Below are 18,066 nucleotides of genomic sequence, written 5' to 3'. Positions count from 1 at the left end.
TTGCGAAGACGGAGTCACATCATCAGCACCAAAGACCTCTCCTGATATGTTTCCTAGCAATTGGCCTCTAGATCCGTACTGATTCTGATCCTAGTAGCCACTGAGAGCCTCATCTTTCAGGATGGTGCAGACATTGAGGCTGGTCAGCTGGTTGGAACAATAATCCAAGGCATAGAGAGAGCCAGGCCTAAGGAGTCCAAAGAACAGAAACTGGGTCAGCAGGTAGTAGCAACATTGCAGAGGTCAGACCTCACTCCAGGGTTGGCCTGCTCACAAGTGAGGACTCCAGTCTCCGTCTGAACCAGCTACTGGTAATCAGGGATGACTCAGCAGAAGGCCCAAACAAGGCTTTTCCAAAAAGCCTTTTCTAATAATAGAGCATTACTACATCTCTCAGTTTTCTAGGGTTGAATCGTCAGAGAGCTGCATTCCTGGACGCTCATTAGCCCCCAGCTACTTGGGAATGGTTGTCATGGCTGAGAGCATGTCATGAGATTGGCTGGTGCAGACCACAGGTAGGCCTGGCCCTGCCTCCTCTGCAGGGGAGCCTTCAGTTTGTAAGTCTAATCCAGCCTGTTTGGCCAGCCCATCCTGTCCACAGGCTCTTAAGCATCGTTACAGAATCACGAGAATGTTGATGTATTCTGGAATCCTGATAACATGAATCTGGGAATGCATGCCGTCTCCAGTGGTGAAGCAATTGTGGATAAGGACAAAAGGGCAGTTTGGTGGCCAGATCCCTTATGATTTTCTGATGGCTTGTAGCTGTCAGCCCATTACAGTAGCCCAACTTTGTGGGTGATGTTGGTGACATACGTGGTGTTATGGCACGAGGTTTTGAGAATTACGGCCCACTTTATCCAGTGCTTATGCCATCCTGGCATTTCTTAGTAGGTAAGGAATCATAAGACTTTTGATGCTTTTCAAAGGAAGTGACCACAAGGCTTGCCAAGTCTGACCAAGGGGCCTTGTGTGGGTTTAGTCATCTTGGAACAGTTTTCCTTCCTTATTCTGTGGTTTTCTTGAGAAGTTTATTGATTTTCTGTATGAAGAATCTCCACCGCAGTTCATCTCCTTTAAGCAAAAGGATTGTTGGTGGTGATTTTTTCCAGGTCATAATGGGAAGATACGCATGGTGCATGTGCATTCTCCTGGAACCTTTTGCTGCTGCCCAGATGTTTCTCACTGGACCAATCAAGGTGGGAATATTCTTTAAGACGTTTCAAAACTTCAACAGGGATCTTTCATAAAATGCTGCCCCTTGGAGTGTTCTCCAGCCATGCTCTCCTTCATAATATTCCGTTCCTCTTCCCAACCAGTTTCTTACTTCCTCTCTCCATTACAGATGTTTTGTGGCCAATAAGCACCTTCAGTTGAGATTAAACTGGCTTTGGAGTTCCCCAACCTTGGATTTTTTAAAAAAAGATTTAAAAACTTTCTCAAATCAGCAGTCCTTCAAATCTGCTGATGCCCCATTTTATAGCTGGGTGGTGCTATTTTTGCTGCATGAGAAAATGGGTGCATCACAAACAAAAGGAAGGACAGAACAGAACAGAACAGAACATTTCCTGAACCAGCAAATTTGTATGAAAAGGGATGGTGAATAGGTAGAAAACCTTTGCTCGTGCAGCGTAAAGTAACTGAACGAAGTGTTCTTGCACAACTCCCTTCTACTCCAAAAGAAGGTGACCAGGATGGCCCCCGGTGAATTGCGGATGGAGTCTTTCCTTGCCATGGCCCCCTTCAAAGAGTTTTCCCAGCACATATTACATCTGGGGATGATGATCTGGGAGAACTGGAGAAGTTCGTGCCTTTGAGATGAGGTATCCCCTTTGTGTCGCTCAGAGGCGTTCTCGCAAGGCTTCCCTTTTGTTCCTTGCCAGTGTCTGCATACTCTCCAGGAGCCTGGGCAGGGGGCTGACCGTGTGCCTTTTGCATGACTTCAACCTCCACAATTAGCAGGGTCGCATTCCTGACCCCAGGCACAAGATGACTTCACCAGGCAATGTCTTTTCCCTGGGGCACGTGGCAGATGTGAGGCGGGACAGCAGGACCCAGATGTCAAGCCCCTCAGTGAGCGCAAGAGCCTCACAGCCAGCAAGACAGCCGCCCTCCTCCTTGCTTACTGCTAGAAATGGTTTTCGGCAGAGTCCCCTCCCCTCTGCCCCGAACTGGGAACCAAAAGGGTTAGAGAAACACGAGACAGGTGTAGCAAACATGCTGCCCCTCCCTCCAGTATTGTCTCTAGACCTGAGGACCAGTCCGTGCCTGCCTCCCGGATTTTAGAGGTACCACAAAGGAGGAAGGGAAGGTGCGAGAGATGAGACCAACTGTCTGTCTCCTCAGCTGAGGGCCAACAAGATCCTGGACTTGCTCTCTTAATGGCTGTATCACACTGGCTTGTCAGATGAAGTAAAAACAGTCTAATAAGCCTGGACGGTCCTTACGGTGTGGTCAAAATAGTCAAGATGGTGGCCATGATGGTACGATGGAAGTTCCACCTGTTTTCTGTGTGTGTCCTATGTGTGACCACATAAAAAATGGGTGGAGCTTCAATGGTCATGACCACCATCTTGACTTTTTTTTATCATACTCTAAGTAAAGCAACAGAAACAGACAAAACTACCCAATCTCATTTCTTGAGGCCCTCAGAAACGTAAATTTCCACGTTAGCTATGTTTTCTTGCCAAATGGCATGGACATCCTTGTTCCATATCCTACTCAGGAATCCAGCCTCATGTTACTGTTTGCTTCTCTTTGTTTTATTGGCTCCAATCTCACCAGTACCATGGAGTGGGGGGGGGGGGGAAGCACAGCACTCAGCACCCCCCTTTACAATGTCAGCATCATCAGATTGTTCCAGCAGAATAACTGTATGGATTATGCCAAAATAACACATATGAAGTGTTTCAAACATTCAAAAGATATGAAGTATTAAGGTGCCATGTCAAACTCTAGTGCAAAGCCTGAGGTCTCCCAAATTTGCACATGCGACTTTCAGAAGGCTGCCCTTATTCTACAACGGAGGAGAGAAAGTATGACCTACAAGCAGAGTCGGCATAGTAACTTTACTGAATGAACTTAGTTAACTAAGTGTCAGTCAAATGGTGTTTTTGACCACCTCTGTGCACTGGAATGTAGCCTTCAGCCTCTTGCTGATGTTTGGGGCCACACACAGTCCCAAGCCTGGAACAAGCTGCTCATTGCCATGGTAGACCGAAGGGTTCATATGGGCGATTCGTATTGCCTTGAGAAAGCCTGGGAAACGGATGACGTGCCAGATGACTGGAGAAGAGCGAATGTTGTCTCTCTCTGTGAAAAGGGGGAAAAAGAGGATCCTTAAAGCCAGAGATAAGTCAGTTTGACATTGACAGTGGAGGAGATCCCATAGTGATTGATCTGTCTTCAAAAGACAGGTACTAATTATCAGAAGTCGAAAACAAATCTTGCCAGACTAAACTTGCATCATGTTTTGGCCAGGTAAATTCCATAGTGGATTGTGGGAATCCTGTAGGCAAGCTTTTGTCAAAGTATTTCATAACCACAGCTGGACAGTGGAACCAATTCCCTACCAAGATGGAAGGGTTTTCCTTCATGGGCTGGGTTCAAGGAGAGATTGGGTGGCCCCTTATCTGGGATATTTGCATCTGGCTCTGTCCTGGGCAGAGGTGGGGCTCCATGCCCTCAAGGGCCCCTTCCAATCTAGGATTCTCATGCCAGGCCACACTAAGGTGGAGAAGGCTATCTGAAAAAAGAGAATGTATTTAAAGTACCAGGTGAATGAGTTTCAAGCGCACGTGGAGACAGAGACTCTTCAGAGAATGCCATCAGCTGCAGTCTCGTCTGGTATTCTCATAGAATCGTAGGAAGAGGTCATAAGGGTCATCTGGTCCAGCGCTCTGTGTAATGGATGAAACAGCCCCTGATGAGACCTTCCAGCAGCTGGAACTGCCATCTGCTCCGGCAGTTTAGTCTTTGATAGGTGGTCTTCCACCCTGGAAGGTCAAACCAAGAGATGACCGTTCAGTCAGGAATCCTTTGTTCTGCAGCCTCCCACTATCCTGGAACACCGCATGCAATCCTCAGCAACCTCAGCCTTGCATCATGATTCCCTGGGATACCCCTTGCATGTGACTGGTGGTTCATGATGAGCCTCCCAAACTGTTGCAACAGAGATGTGAATGAATCAAACTGACTCAGGCTGATTCAAGGGAGGAAGTCAAGACCTTGATATGGTCAACACAGAGAGCAGCAAGTGGGGGATGGCAAAGATTCCCATTTCTTCCTAGTGATTTCCTCTTATGCTGCAACATTGGATCAACAGCATGAAGCAAGATTGAGCTTGATGCCAAGTTAGTGGGACTTAACCCTGTTAACAGGGCCTGTTTGGGATGTTCTTTTGAGATGGGCTGATTCTTTCTTTCATCCCAACAACCTCTCTGCCGTTCTAGAAGAGCCTTCAGGCTGGGGCAGTCATGGGGGATGGAAGATGAAAAAGTTAAGAAGGTGGCTGCGATTACATGATTGAAGCACCATTCCTTTTGCAGTGTATGAGCATCGCATGCAGGGTTCTGATGGCACGGTCGTGGCTGCTGTCTTGACTTTTTTGACACCCTTGCAGACGCCCATTCGCAAGGCTGGCTTGGGCTTCACTAGCTGGACGGGGGCAGAAGAGAACTTAAAGCCACTCTTGGCACGCTGCCTGTCAAGATCCTGTTTTTGGACGGGATGAGTGCAAGCGGAACTCACCCCAGGGGCGTTAATACCACACCACTTTCATCCTCTTGAACTCCACTGCTCTTTGGGAGCCCCAGAGAGATACCCATGTCACTGTATTGTGCAATAAAGGAAGTCTAAGTGTCTCTCATGTGGTAAAAACCATCTTAAAAGAAAGATCATTTTGCAGTGATTTAGTGGCACTGGGCCCTACTAGCAGAGTGGACCCAAGAACCTCTCCAAGTCATCGGAACAAATCTCCGGTCTTGGTTCCACTTGCAAAAAAGGAACTATGGCTGACCTCACCGGGCTGAAGGTTGCAAAACGTTCTACAGACCAGAACATAACAAATCACTTTTCTTTTGGATAACTTAAGCTTCACAATAAAAGAGGTGGCAAAAAATAGTCATGAGATTCCAAAGCCCACAGAAATGCCAAAGCAGCTGAAGCATCTGGAGAATGTGTGACGCGGCAAAAAATATCTGCCCGCATCGGTGAAGCGGGAGCGCTGTGTCTCCCAGGCAGCAAGGAGCTCCTCCAGCACCGGGATCGGGTTTCAGTGACCCAGCTGCTGCAGGCCGCCCCCTCCTTCCTGGCGCAGCTTATCTTGATGGTCTCACCACGGATGCTCTTCTTCCGCTCTTGTTGGACCCAGAGAGACCGGGCTGTGCTCTTTTCATCTCCAGACCAAGTTTATCTGGATGTGTAACTGGCCCTTGGAAAGACTTCATGGTGCAACTGAGCTGATGTGTACAGATTGGCATCCTCTGCAGGAGGCGCCACCTGACCAACCTCGGCAGTCTCAAAAAATGTTAAACTGGTTAATACTGGGGATGGGACACCATCAGGACATCCCAGGACAGTAGACGAGAATCAAAAAGAGTCCTCAAAGAGGGCAATAGCAAGTCATTCATTATTACTGACAAGAAAATGACATGAATGTGTCCACGTGGCCACCAGGAGCTGAGGAATTGAAGGCAGTTTTAGGAAGAACCCCAAATCCCTGATGCCAATAATGAACAACGTGCCTTAGCTTGATCTGGCTAGTCATGATGGTTGCTGCCTTTGAATGCAAAGGGAAACCCAAACAGTGCAAAGCTGTCAGACTGGATAGGGTGATGCAGGGACGTCCACAAAGGTGCAACGAGTGCTGTTGTTTCTTTTGCACTATTTTTAGTGTCAGATTCTTTGGGTTGTTTCTCTGGGTCCATTTATTTATTATGCAAGCCTCCTGGCCAGGACAGGGCTGAATATGGGGTGCTGCTCTCCGAAATAGCGTTTCCCATTTTGAACATTGCGTGAAACAGCCCTGCTACATTTCCCTTGTCCTAGAGGGTTTCACTGGAATTTCACTGGGGTTGTGATGAGTTTAACTGCTGTGAAATTCAGCAGGGAAAGAAACACCAAGTGACCCAAAGAAACGAATCGAGGGCACAAAACAAGTTGCAGGCGTTCATCACCGATGGCCTGATGGCAGTGATCTTGGGGGCTGGGAGGCCCTGGCGAGTTTCAGCTGCCTGGGAAAAGCCATCTGCGGTGGTGGCCTCCGTTTCTCCTTCTCCAAGGGATGCTCAGATTGGCATCACCGGGCAGGGAGACAAGGCACAAAGCTTGAAAACAAAACAGAAGCCCAACAATGTTTGGAGCCCAGCTGGATTAAAAGCTGCCTCCTGTGAGAAAAGCATTTTTGCGTCCTTGCCAAGATGCTCAGTGAAGAAGCGCATCAAGATGTGAGGCTGGTAACTCGCGGAGGAGGAGGAGGAGGAACGAAAGGAAATAAGAATGGCAATGGATGTGTTTCCAGCATTCCTCCTCTTGTTTAAATTAAACCAATAAAACAAATTATAAAGGTTATTTAAATAAATCATTTCTCCTCAGCAAGTCTGGTAGCACAGTGGAAGCCTGGGACGTACTATTAGTACGTGTTAAAATGTGAACACGATATGCAGTGATAAATTAAAGCATGAGTGACAGCTTATAAGATTTCCTTTTTGTTGCTGACTAAAACAATCAAGAGGTGTCAGTGTAACTAAAGCACCAGGATTTTTAATTAAATTAAATTAAATTAAATTAAATTAAATTAAATTAAATTAAATTAAATTAAATTAAATTAAATGAAGCATTCCATCTTCAGAATTGTGATTTAAATTCTGAATTTAGAATTTCCAAAATTTGCCTGGGGAAACTGGCAAATCTGGGGAATTCTAAATAAATATTTAGAGTATCTCTTTAAATGTACTCCATTCAGCTCTAAAAGTAATTCAGGACATTCACTCTAAGCAGGTGTTCTTCCATCTCAGTTCCACTAAGACAGACTCAAGTGGTACCACTGGCTTTGGTACTTATAGACAGATGGACAGATGGACAGATGGACATCTTCCTGCAAGGGGATCACCTCCTTATCCTGATGGGAGGGCTCAGCATCTTCAATGACCCTGAGAGCGATGCTGGTGAGAGCCTGAACTCCCGCTAGGCTCACTTTTGCTGGTTAGGTCAAAAGGGGAGGGTGGAGCTAAGCCCAATTCACAGCGGGAAGAGGCAAGGTGGAGTTGTGCAGGCATGAGGGAAGTCAACTGTAATGGTGTGTGGGAATGACCTTGGGAGACCGGGCGAAGAGATGTTGCCTAGGGAATGGTCAGATAAGAAGGGGCATAGCCCACAGCTGCATAATGGGAGGAGAAACAGGCTCAGGAGAGACCCTCCCTAAGTTATCAGGCTATAAAGGTGATGGTGGGACAATTGTACTTTCAGATTTGCAAGATTAATGTCAGCCTTCCTGGGTAGACCAGACAGGAAACACGACCAGATGAGCTAATTCTGCTTTATTTTAAGGCTACGTTAACAGAATCTTGCAAGTCTGAAAGTACAATTCTCCCGCTGTTGTCCCAGGTTGGAGGGCATACGTCTCGTTACTGGGGAAGAGCACTGAACTTCCTTAAGGAGATCTCGAGCAGTGACAGACAATCTGCCCTCTGCAGAGGTGTTTGGCTTCAGCTTCCATGAGCCTCCACCAGCACGGAGAGTGGCGAGGAGCAGGGGATTCCCAGCTGCCTCAGTAGGCCAGATTGCCTCTTGTGATGCGCAGACATTGATGTGGCCAGACCAAAGCTGTGAGGCAGTCTGGTACACCGGTGGCACCAGTACTGAAAGAGGAGTTTCTTGTTTAAAAGGAAACATACGACTGAACATGGCATGTGAGCTGTATGAACCAAGGAAAACCTAAAATTGTCAGAGCAGAAAGGAAGTGTACCAATGAGAGGTTTTAAGAATAAGTGAATTTGGCGGACCAGCTTAAACCAGCTAATTACTTGGTAAACTTTTCAGGGTAAGAGTATTATATGAAACACTTGATTGACCGAAGTCATAATGGGCATGGGAGGTCAGTATCAAGGGCCCATCTGGTGACAACCACGACATATGGAAAATGATGAATGTAAAGACAGCATGAATGAATGAATGAATGAATGAATGAATGAATGAATGAATATATATTGTATGTGAAACCAAGAAAAGAGTGAAGAATATAAGAGATCTGAATGAATGTGGTCTGATTTATGGAATTGATTAATACATGCAGGTTTAATGTAATGAAAGGGCTAGAATGTACAGGTAGTCCCCGGGTTAAGAACAGCCAATTTACAGACGACCCATAGTTAAGAACAGAGCCTGTTGTAGCGAAATTAGAGTTACACAATGATTTGAGTTAAATACACAATGATTTGAGTTAATTACACACTACGACTTATACAGTATTATACAATAGTACTGTTCTGGCTTACATACAAATTCGACTTAAAGACAGACCTTGGGAACGGAACCCGCCCTTAAAATAGGGACTCCCTGTATTTCAGAAAGCATGAATAGCTGCCATCCAATTGTTGCTGTGGGTGTGTATGAAAATAGGAATTAATAGATTTGTGATAGGTGTGTGCTATGTTGCAATGAATGATGACCATGAAAGAACTAGGGATGACTTTTCTAAAAACAATTGCTGAATAACCAAAACAGAATGAGAATGGTGATTGTGTGTCTCTGCTTAGAAAAAGGTCAGTTTGATTGCAAATGTGTGAGTTAAGCAAAACACTGTCCCTGCATAGACATACCAGAGGAATTAATTGTCTAAAAGCATGACTGATAGAATTGTTTATGATGAAAGAATGAGAGAATTAGTAAAGGATACAAGGATGATGAGACGTGAATGCAAAACAGACAATTTATCACCTTTAAAGCCCTACATGGCATGGCTCCAGGGTACCTGAAGGACCGTCTCATCCCCGTCACATCAACCCGTCCCGCCCGGTCATGCAGAGAGGGCACGCTACGGACCCCGTCTGCAAGAGAATTTCATCTGACGGGGTCCAGGAGGCGAGCCTTCTCTGCAGCAGCCTCTGCCCTTTGGAGCACCCTTCCCCCAGAAGTGAGGTTGCCCCCCTCCCTCTTAGACTTCAGAAAAAAACTGAAGACCTGGTTTGGTTATTATGCATGGGGTAGGGGTGGGGATGGGAATGGTCAGTTTTGGGGATGGATGGTTCCCTAGTCTTACCTTTGATTAATATTATCTGGTCACAGACTGAAATAATATCACCATTTCTTGGATTTTATTGTATTTAATAATTGTATTTTATATTTGTATTATTTATGTTTTTACTGATTTTAAATTGTTTTGTTGTGAACCACCCAGAGTCCCTCCTTGTGGGGGAGTTGGGTGGTGATATAAATCTGATAAATCTGATAATTAATTAATTAATTAATTTTTTTTGGTAACATCAAGAGTGATATGAGAATTTGGGCAGTGATATAAATCTGATAAATAAATAAATAAATAAATAAATAAATAATTTTTTTTTTGGTAACATCAAGAGTGATATGAGAAAAAATGGACATGGAAGAAAAGAAAGAAGTAAAACGAATGAAAGTAAAATAATTGCAGAAAATGAAAGCACAAGTCCAATATTTAAAAAATATTAGAAGCAGATTCATCTTGGGGCATGAGAGACAAGATGATGGGGAGGCTGGTTGGAACATAATGAAAAGAATTGTCACAAAGTGCCACAGAAATGTGTGGAATTGCACTCACGGAAAGCCCGAACAAGGCTGCTTCATGGAATGATGAAGTAAAAGAGGCTTTGGATGAGAAAAATTGCATAAAAGAGAATAATTGCTGCAAAAGAGAAGGACTGTGTAGTGCAATGTTTCTCAGCCTTGGCAACTTTAAGATCTTCATGTTGCCAGGGGACTTCTGAAGTCCACACATCTTAAAGATGCCAATATTGAGAAACCCAGGTATAATGTGTACAGAGAGAAAAAGACAGTTCAGACGAAAAGAGGCAGGGAAAACGCAGAGCAGTTTTCCTGGGGAGGTGGGTCAAAACTGGTCACCAAGGATCCTCCAGCTGTGAATGGGATCAGGAGCATCTGCAAGGTACAGTCAAAAATGTCAGCATGGTGGCCAGGATGGTGCAACTGAAGCTTCACCTGTTTTTCACGTGCACGTGATTTTTTTGACCACCCCTGAAGAGCATTGAGAAAAGAAGCGATGAAATGATTTAGAATGAAACTGAAATGAGGGAATGCTGGAAGGAGTGCTTGAGAGATTGATATGGAAATGATGGTAATATGTTGGAGAGTAGCATTGAAATGAATGCTATAAATATTCACTTCCAAGAAAAAAAATTGGAAGAATGCCATTTGTGTTTCCCTATCATCTTGACTTTGTTGACCCCCTTCCCCGGACCCCGGACCCTGCAGATGCATCAGACCAGGATTTTCTGCATTCAGGAGGGCGATGAGCCTGCAAAGGGCTGTGGTGCAGACTTCCTGTAATAGGGATTTGACAGTTTTCCCAAGGAACCATGAACTTGTTGGAATCAATAATCCAGAAGAAGTGAGCATTTTCCACTAAAATCTGGCTTTTCTCAGGAAGCTCTGTTTGTTTCTGTCACTTTGCAAAATGCATATAAAATCTCTTCTGGCCAGAAATCCACACTGGTCACCGGCATGACAAATGTGGCTGTTGTTCTCTGCTAGCTTGCCTAGACTTTACTTTTGCTTCGTTCATTTTTTCCCCTGGCCTTTCCTTTTCATTGCATCAGCAGTACTCTACTCAGCACCCAAAGGCAAACGGGAGTCCTAAGTGGGTAAAAGCAAAATCGGTAATTCGTTATGAAAATGCAGGACGGTAGAGCTAGACGGAGGCTGTGGCTGTTGGTGAATCCTTGTCCCAGGAGGTGGACAGGGAGCGCCCGGGTGCTTGAATCCTCCAGGCTGCTAATGAAGGAGCAGAGACTTCCCGTCGCTCTTGCAAATGAGAAATGGATTCCCTACAGAAGGTCCTCTGGGGCTACCCACACAGGCCAATTCCCAGAGCTTCTGTGCCATGAAGGTTTAATTAAAAACAGAGCAGGCAACGCTGGCTGGCTTGGATCCTCTGGAGGCCTCTGGAGAGGTCTGCTTTGCCACTTCCAGGCCAGCAAGCAGGGCATCTGATGAATGGTCATCTTGCATTTCAGAGGCTTAGGGGCCAAGTTCAGACAAACCTGCACGATGATGGACAAGCTGCTCAAAGGGTAACATGCGTGCTCTCCAACGGCCCAGCTGGATCTGTTCCCATTAGCAGTGTCTACCTGGGACCTATTTTTAATAAGCAGCTTACTACCCTGGTGTTTTCTTACAGGTTTTGTTTTATAGCAAGGGGAAGCTAGAGGCACATAGAGTAGAAAGAGAAACGAAGACACGAAGACCCGTCCGAAACAGATGCTGGGGGCTGGGAACGAGGAGGACCAGGGAGACGGCAGGACGCGGGGAGGGAGGGGAGGGGAGGGAAGGGAAGGGACAGAAAAGACTGTGACTTTCAGCCTCTCTAATGGGCTGCGAATGCCTGCCAGGGGTGTCGCGGTCAAAATGTCAAGATGGCATCCATCGCCATGTAATCGAAGCCCTGCCCATTTTTTACATGCATTGTCATGTGGTTGTGGCTGCCATCTTGACTTTTCTGACCTGATTCCTGCAGACCCCCTTGGCCCTGGCCGTCACATCTTCTTGCAGAGGGTTCCTGGGGCGGAGGGGCCCTGCAGGGTCTCTAGGCATCTTCTGGGCCGAGCTCACTTGAAAGGACAGCTTCCTGCCTTCCTTTCTCAGTTGCTGTGGCTTCTCATTGTGGCTTGAACTGGTGATGGGTGCCTTAGTGTGGGGATCTGCAGGAGAGGCAAGGGGGGAACGATACCACGTGCATCACGATGTCATGATGCAGATGAAGCGGATGATGGAATTGATGTCATCGTGCACATTGTTGGAGCAATGATGACGTCACTGGGGCTCGTAATGGACCCCTCTGCCTGTTGAGTGATTGCAAAGTCTCCACTGGGAGGTGGGATGCTCACAAAAACTGCAACACAACATTATCTTCAAAGCAGCCACAAATGACCCCACCACATACATCAAGCTGAGGAAAAATGGTGGAGTCCTGAGCATGTGGCATACTTTGCACATAACTCCACCCCTGAGACCTTCTGCTCCCCCCCCCATGTTAAATACAGCCCTAGTCACCACAAGACCGCCTCCCTGCCCTACAGAGGCAAGCAAGGGGGAAACCTGGAGGGCCAGAGCCCACCCAAGGATACTGATGGCAGCCCCCCCTCCTCCTGCGGATGGAAGCTGATAGACCGGCCATGGGGCCTTCCAGCACCACGCCCAAAGGCGGCAGAGACATGAGGCAGATCTGGTGGCCCACGCAGCGCTTCCTTTCCAATGATGGGGAGGGGTCTCTGGAGGAAGAGCCAGGCTGCACTCCCCACAGCTGCTGCCAGAACCAGCCGCCTCACACCCCTCTGGGCTTGGATCCCGAGAAGCAGAAGTCGTGGGGGAGCAGCCTTGCCACGGCGCCTCTGCGCAAAAGAAAAGGCTTGGGGGCTCTTTGAAAAAACAGCCCATTTATTCTGGCTTTCATAACTTGCGAAGAGGCGAGTCCGCTTTGGGTGAGGTCATCTCCAGAGGGACCCAAGCGTTTGACACGGAGCCTTTCCGGTGCTGTGTCCAGGCTGAGGTCATCAGCCAAGACTCGTCTGGCCGGGCAGATGCCACCCAGTGCTCAGAAGCAGTGCTGATATCATCCCCCCAAGAAAGAAAAACGCTCCCCATCACAAGCTGACTGACTCCATGGAAGGGGCTGAGAAGGAGACTCCGCCTCTGTAATGGTCTGTGGGAATGACCTTGGTAGACAGGAGGGAGAGCCACAGACTGGACAGCCGGCGTGTAAAAGGTATCTCAGCCCACAGAAGGAAAAGGGATGTGGGGAACATCTCAGAAGGGACCCTCCCTAGTTTTCCGGAGAGTAAAAGGAAAGGAAGGGAGAAATATTTTCAGTCTTGCAAGATTCTATTAATGTAACCTTACAACAAAGATATGGGCTAGTACTCCTGGTTGTGCTTCTTTTTGGATTACCTCACAGGGCTAACAATGTCCTTTGTGGCATTTCAGAAGCCGTATCCCCCAAGGAAGCTCCAAAGGAACCACAAAGCTGATGAAGCATTTTTTCTCCAAGCTGTGGGATCTGTGAACGCCCAGCTCTGGAGCCTCAGCCATCAGCTATCAGCCATCCAAAAGTCACAACTTAGGTGACCCTGACTCACCATTTTCTCTGTATGCCTTCGGTGGACTAGCTTACATATGGAGTGCTACTGAAGATCATCAGCAGTCTGTAGAAAATGGCTTCCTAACCATCATGCATGTTGTAGCCTTCTAACTAACACCCCCCAAGAAGAGTTCAATGTATCTGAAGTGTCATTGCAGATATCTAACCATGAAGCCTGGCCACATGGTCCTGGCCCACGATTATTTCATGTATTAGGGGAAGACCTCTCTCCGTTGTCCCCATGGCATATCTTCCAGGCTGATTCAGAACAATGCCTTCTCAGCCGCTCTCTCCAAGGGCTCCTTCTGCACTGTGGGCACCACTCGGCTTCCTTAACCAGGTGACCTTAGTAAACTTGCAACAGAACGTGAATAATGCTGATCCCAGCATCAAAACCCTGAGTCTAGACAGTTCATACAGGAAAACCAACACATAATATATACTGGTAGCCATAATATATACTGCAGATACCTACATGCTTCTAGCATGAATCATAAGACCTTGCACACACTCCTTGTTTATTCTCTCTTTATAAATGGCAAACATCCATACAAATTAAACCAACGGTCAATAGAAAAGGCAACTTTTTTCCTGAGGGCTTTAGCTGGTAAGACAAAGATTTGAGGTCTGCACATAGCAGGTGGATTTGCACAAGGCGTTTAGCCTAGTCAACCAATAACCCAGTCAAAGCATCTTACTACTGGGTGTGGAAACACCCTCCCTTTACCCCAGTCAAGGACTGTCGTCTGGGGAATGCCACCTGCTTCCTCCATGGTTACCTGCTCTCTTGTACCAGGAGAGGACTGGCAGGGCTTCAAGGCACCCACAGCTTCTTTCCCATTGGCCAGGCAGGCAGCACTGAGCATGGCTTGAGCACTGTGGGCAGGAGCACTGGAGGGATGGGTCATCCGGCTGCCAGACCTCACAACACATGTTCTTCTTGCAGCTGCTTTCATGCAACAGGCTTAACCAGGTTACTAAAGACACTGGAGCTGCATATACACGGGACCCTAAACTTAGCTACTGTAGGGTTTTTCTGGCAACTGCTTGTGTCAACATAGCCTGGTGGGCTTCTTTATGGTTCATCACAGCATGGAAACCCAGAAAATGGGGTAATGAAGTCATTAAGTTATGCATGCCGTATGAACACAGCCCATGCATTAGGAACTGCCCGGTGCTGAGTCGGATCACCGGCTTTCAAGCTCAGACCTGAAATGGTGACTAACAGCGATTCTGTTTCAGGCAGGAGTATTTCCTAGTCTGCCTGGAAGTGGGAGCGCTCATCCCTCCTCCTCCTCTCGTCCCAGGAAGGTCCTGTTGTGGCCATGGTCTGCCTCCTCGGAGGCTCTGCACAGGCGGTCCCACGGTCAGCCTGACCCACCTTGGAGGGCTGCAGAAAGTGTCTTGTGGGCAGGAAGGAGTGCAGGGGCTGGTGGTTATTCTTTCTTTTATGAGCTGCACTCTGAGAAGAAATCAAATCTGGAGCACCAGATCCAGTGCTGGTTGTGCCTCTCGGCCATCTGCCTGTGACTCCTTTAACGCGTGCCAAAGTCTAGAGGTGTTCAATGCACTGAAATGAAAGTGTCTAGGCCAGGTTGTTTCTCCATTGCTTTATTTAGGGGGTGCTAAAAACATCAAAACGGCAGCCCTGACTGTGCAAGCTCTGTTCCTACTCCATCTAAAAAAGGGGGAAGGGTTTCTGTGGTTGTGGCCACCATCTTGACTTTTTTGACACCTTCCGGTGGACGCCCCAGCTTACTGCTGGCACCCTTGCCAACTTTCCCCATTTATCTTTCTCCGTGTCTTTGGCATTTTAGATTTTTAAAAATATATATAACTTTTACGTCATTCCCAGGCTCTGTGAGTGCTGGACTTCTGCCAAAGAGGATTCAGATCTCCTTTTAAATTCCTGAGTTGCAGGAAGTTTGTAAAGCAGGGCAGGGTTCCAACCAAATCTTTGAGCCACCACAGGCCTGGTGCCTAGGATCCCTCAAGCGTCCTGCAGGAACACAGATTTTAGAGGTGGAGAAGATTCCCCCTGGGGAAGGAACACTTCAGAGGGGATAGAAAAGGTCTGTGAAAGAACAAAGGAAGGACTTTGAGAGCCAAGTTCTTCATGAATTTTGGAATTAAGTTCCTGTCCAGCAGACAGAAACTTGGGTCCGCGATCTCATTGAGCCATGAATAACGTAACTATCATTACTGAAGTACAATTAGCCTGGTTCTCACGACCTGAAAATCCATGGTTTACAAGCTACTGTGGCTTATTCACCCAACGCAGAAGTATATAATGGGCTAACAGGTTGCATGAACAGGCTATAAATCTGCCACAGGCCAGAGCTAAACCAGATTAGCCTGGGTTGCAGCTAGCTGGAATAAAACAAGTCTTTCTGCAATTCCTTTGAGAACAGAGCACACTTGCGGTCAAATGGGCAAGCAGCCATCAAGGCCAGTGAGCTGTCAGTCAGGAGGTTGGGCGAAATCCAGGATCCAAAGCACAGCAACACACGAGATACCACAGGTAAGAGGTGGGGTTTTGATAAATTGCTCTCAGCCCTTCCCTGTCCAAAGGATTGAGCGCAACAAACATGCCATGCGGAGCCTCCACCTGGTGCCCCACTGGGGCTCTTCCGATAGCCTGCCCTCCTGTTAAGCCTCTCAGATTGGCAAAGTTCAGCCCTCTAGACCTGGATCTTCATTTAAGCACCTCTCCCTAGGGCTAACTGGGTGAACATCCGAGTCTGAATTGTTATCCGTGGGTACAGGCAAGAGGTCTTGTGAACTTGCCCAGACTGTCCACGTCGAAGTGGGGTCACTGGCTCCAGTACAGCTGGAATCTCCAGCAAGAGCATGATGCTTCTGGCGCCACTTCCTCCCCATCCTCGTCCTCTGAAGACCCGTCCCCTAGGAGGGTCATAACACCACCGGGCTCATCCTATGCCTCGTGAGCTGGCTGAGTCACACCGGTATTCTCATAATCCAGGTTTGTCATTGGCAGCGTCATCATTCTTCTGCCTGATTTTCAGAAGTGGGTGATGTATAAATGACAGTATAATTAATTAAACAAATAACGATTCCACACGGATCGTCATCTGACAATTTCTTGTGGTAGGACTCTCCTTGTTACAGTTGTCCAATCATGGTGACCTCTGGTTTGACTAATAGAGGGACCATATTTGGGATGCCCTTGAAGGAAAAAGCCAGATGACAACCCGATCAGTCCTCCAAGAAACAGGAGGAGCCGCTGCAGGAGGCCCAAATCCCTCCCTGATGAGACTCGCTGCCACAGATTGGCAGCCGGAGAACCCACCTACCAAGCGCTGGCTGCTTAACCCTCACCTATCACTAGCTGGTTGGCCAGTAAGGGCTCTCCTGGTTCAGGGTCTCATGAGATATAAGACAGATATGGAAGAGGGGAGGGAGACATCTCTACTCCCCAAGTGGAAGTCAACCCTTGATTCAATCACAGGTTGCCAAATCCAACAGTAAGGAGTTTTCCCCGGGACTGGGATCAGCCTGACACCAATCGGCCACTTTAAAGTGCTGTGGTCCTCCGGGCCCAATCCAGCTCTTTGAAACCATACCTGCTTGGAGACCTGGATCAGCCTGAACAGCAACTGACCAATGGAGGCAGCAGAGGACTCCACAGAGCAGTTCTTTCCACAAACGTCAGTTGTTGTTTGGACTGCCTTTGAACCTGGGTTTAGCACTCTTCTAGAACAGCACTAAACCACTGTCTAAAAGAAACCAGAGATTGGCTGCTATCACCTGACTGTTGAGCTGCTTTTAAATGCAGCTACATAAAACACTTGTGAGTTTTGACAGATAGCTAAACCTGCCGGTCTAGCCATCTGCCCAAACTCACCTCCTCCCCAGCTCCATCCCATATTAAGGAGAGTGACTGGTGGATATTTTCCTTCCAGTTGGGACATCTGATGGAAGGAGAAGGGAAGGAAAACCAGAAGACCCACCATTCCCTGCCTGGAATGTGCTTGTGCCCTGTGAATCACTGCAGCACCATCTGCCAACAGGATAGAGTTTGGCAATCGGGGCAGCGAACTTTATGCCAGGATAATTGGGCTGGTGGAGGGCGCTTAAGAGCCCTGTGCCCAGGTTACTTCTTTTCCCTTGTCTTTCATGCATTGACATCAATGGACCAGTAAAGTGAAGCATATGGAAATCCAAAAATACTGATGTGGTATTATAGTTTAGCCAATTCATTTTATTGCTTAGATGAAAATGTTTGTTCATCCTGATCACATGACATTCTTTGGACAGCACCCCTTCGTGTGCAGGGCCTGAGGCAACTGTCCTTTCCAAAGCCCCAGTTCAGGAATGGTGTGCAATGGAGACTTCTAAGGGGCTGCAGATGTTTTATGGAGGTGGAGGGATAATTTTACTCTCTCGTGCTATTAAAATAGAGTGGTCTGGGAACAATTCCTTTCTTTTCCAAAGAAGCAAAACATGTTTTGAAATGAAACAGAATTCTGATTTGTTCAGTTTTGGCTTAGTATATTGCGTGAACTCAGCCAGTTGAGGTTTATTCTACAGACCATAATTAAAACATGGCTTAGTGCAGTGTGTAAACAAGACTACAGATCTATGCAGGAATCATATTTATAATCTCCCCAGCTGATGGCTGTCCAGTCTCAGTTAGCAGGGTTGTCCTCAGGGGAGAGGTCAAAAAAGTCAAGACAGCAGCTGGGATTCTCCAGTTCAAG

The 18,066-nt window shown here is 47.1% G+C and overlaps 1 long non-coding RNA gene across 1 annotated transcript; it reads left to right on the top strand.

Moving 5' to 3' along the window:
* The first annotated feature begins 12,876 nt into the window (after positions 1-12,876).
* On the top strand, positions 12,877-17,394 carry LOC148214416 (uncharacterized). Its single transcript, XR_015798134.1, has 3 exons — positions 12,877-12,973; positions 15,757-15,866; positions 17,269-17,394. It is a non-coding gene; the product is annotated as an uncharacterized LOC148214416 (long non-coding RNA).
* The last annotated feature ends 672 nt before the right edge of the window (positions 17,395-18,066 follow it).

This window comes from Python bivittatus, unplaced genomic scaffold, assembly GCF_059951505.1.
Source record: "Python bivittatus isolate LINGU-HERP-01145 unplaced genomic scaffold, Pbiv_v1 ctg000680_np1212, whole genome shotgun sequence".
In the NCBI taxonomy this organism is placed as follows: Eukaryota; Metazoa; Chordata; class Lepidosauria; order Squamata; family Pythonidae; genus Python; species Python bivittatus.
The sequence above is the reverse complement of the archived record's forward strand: the minus strand, read 5'-3'. Positions and strand labels throughout refer to the sequence as shown.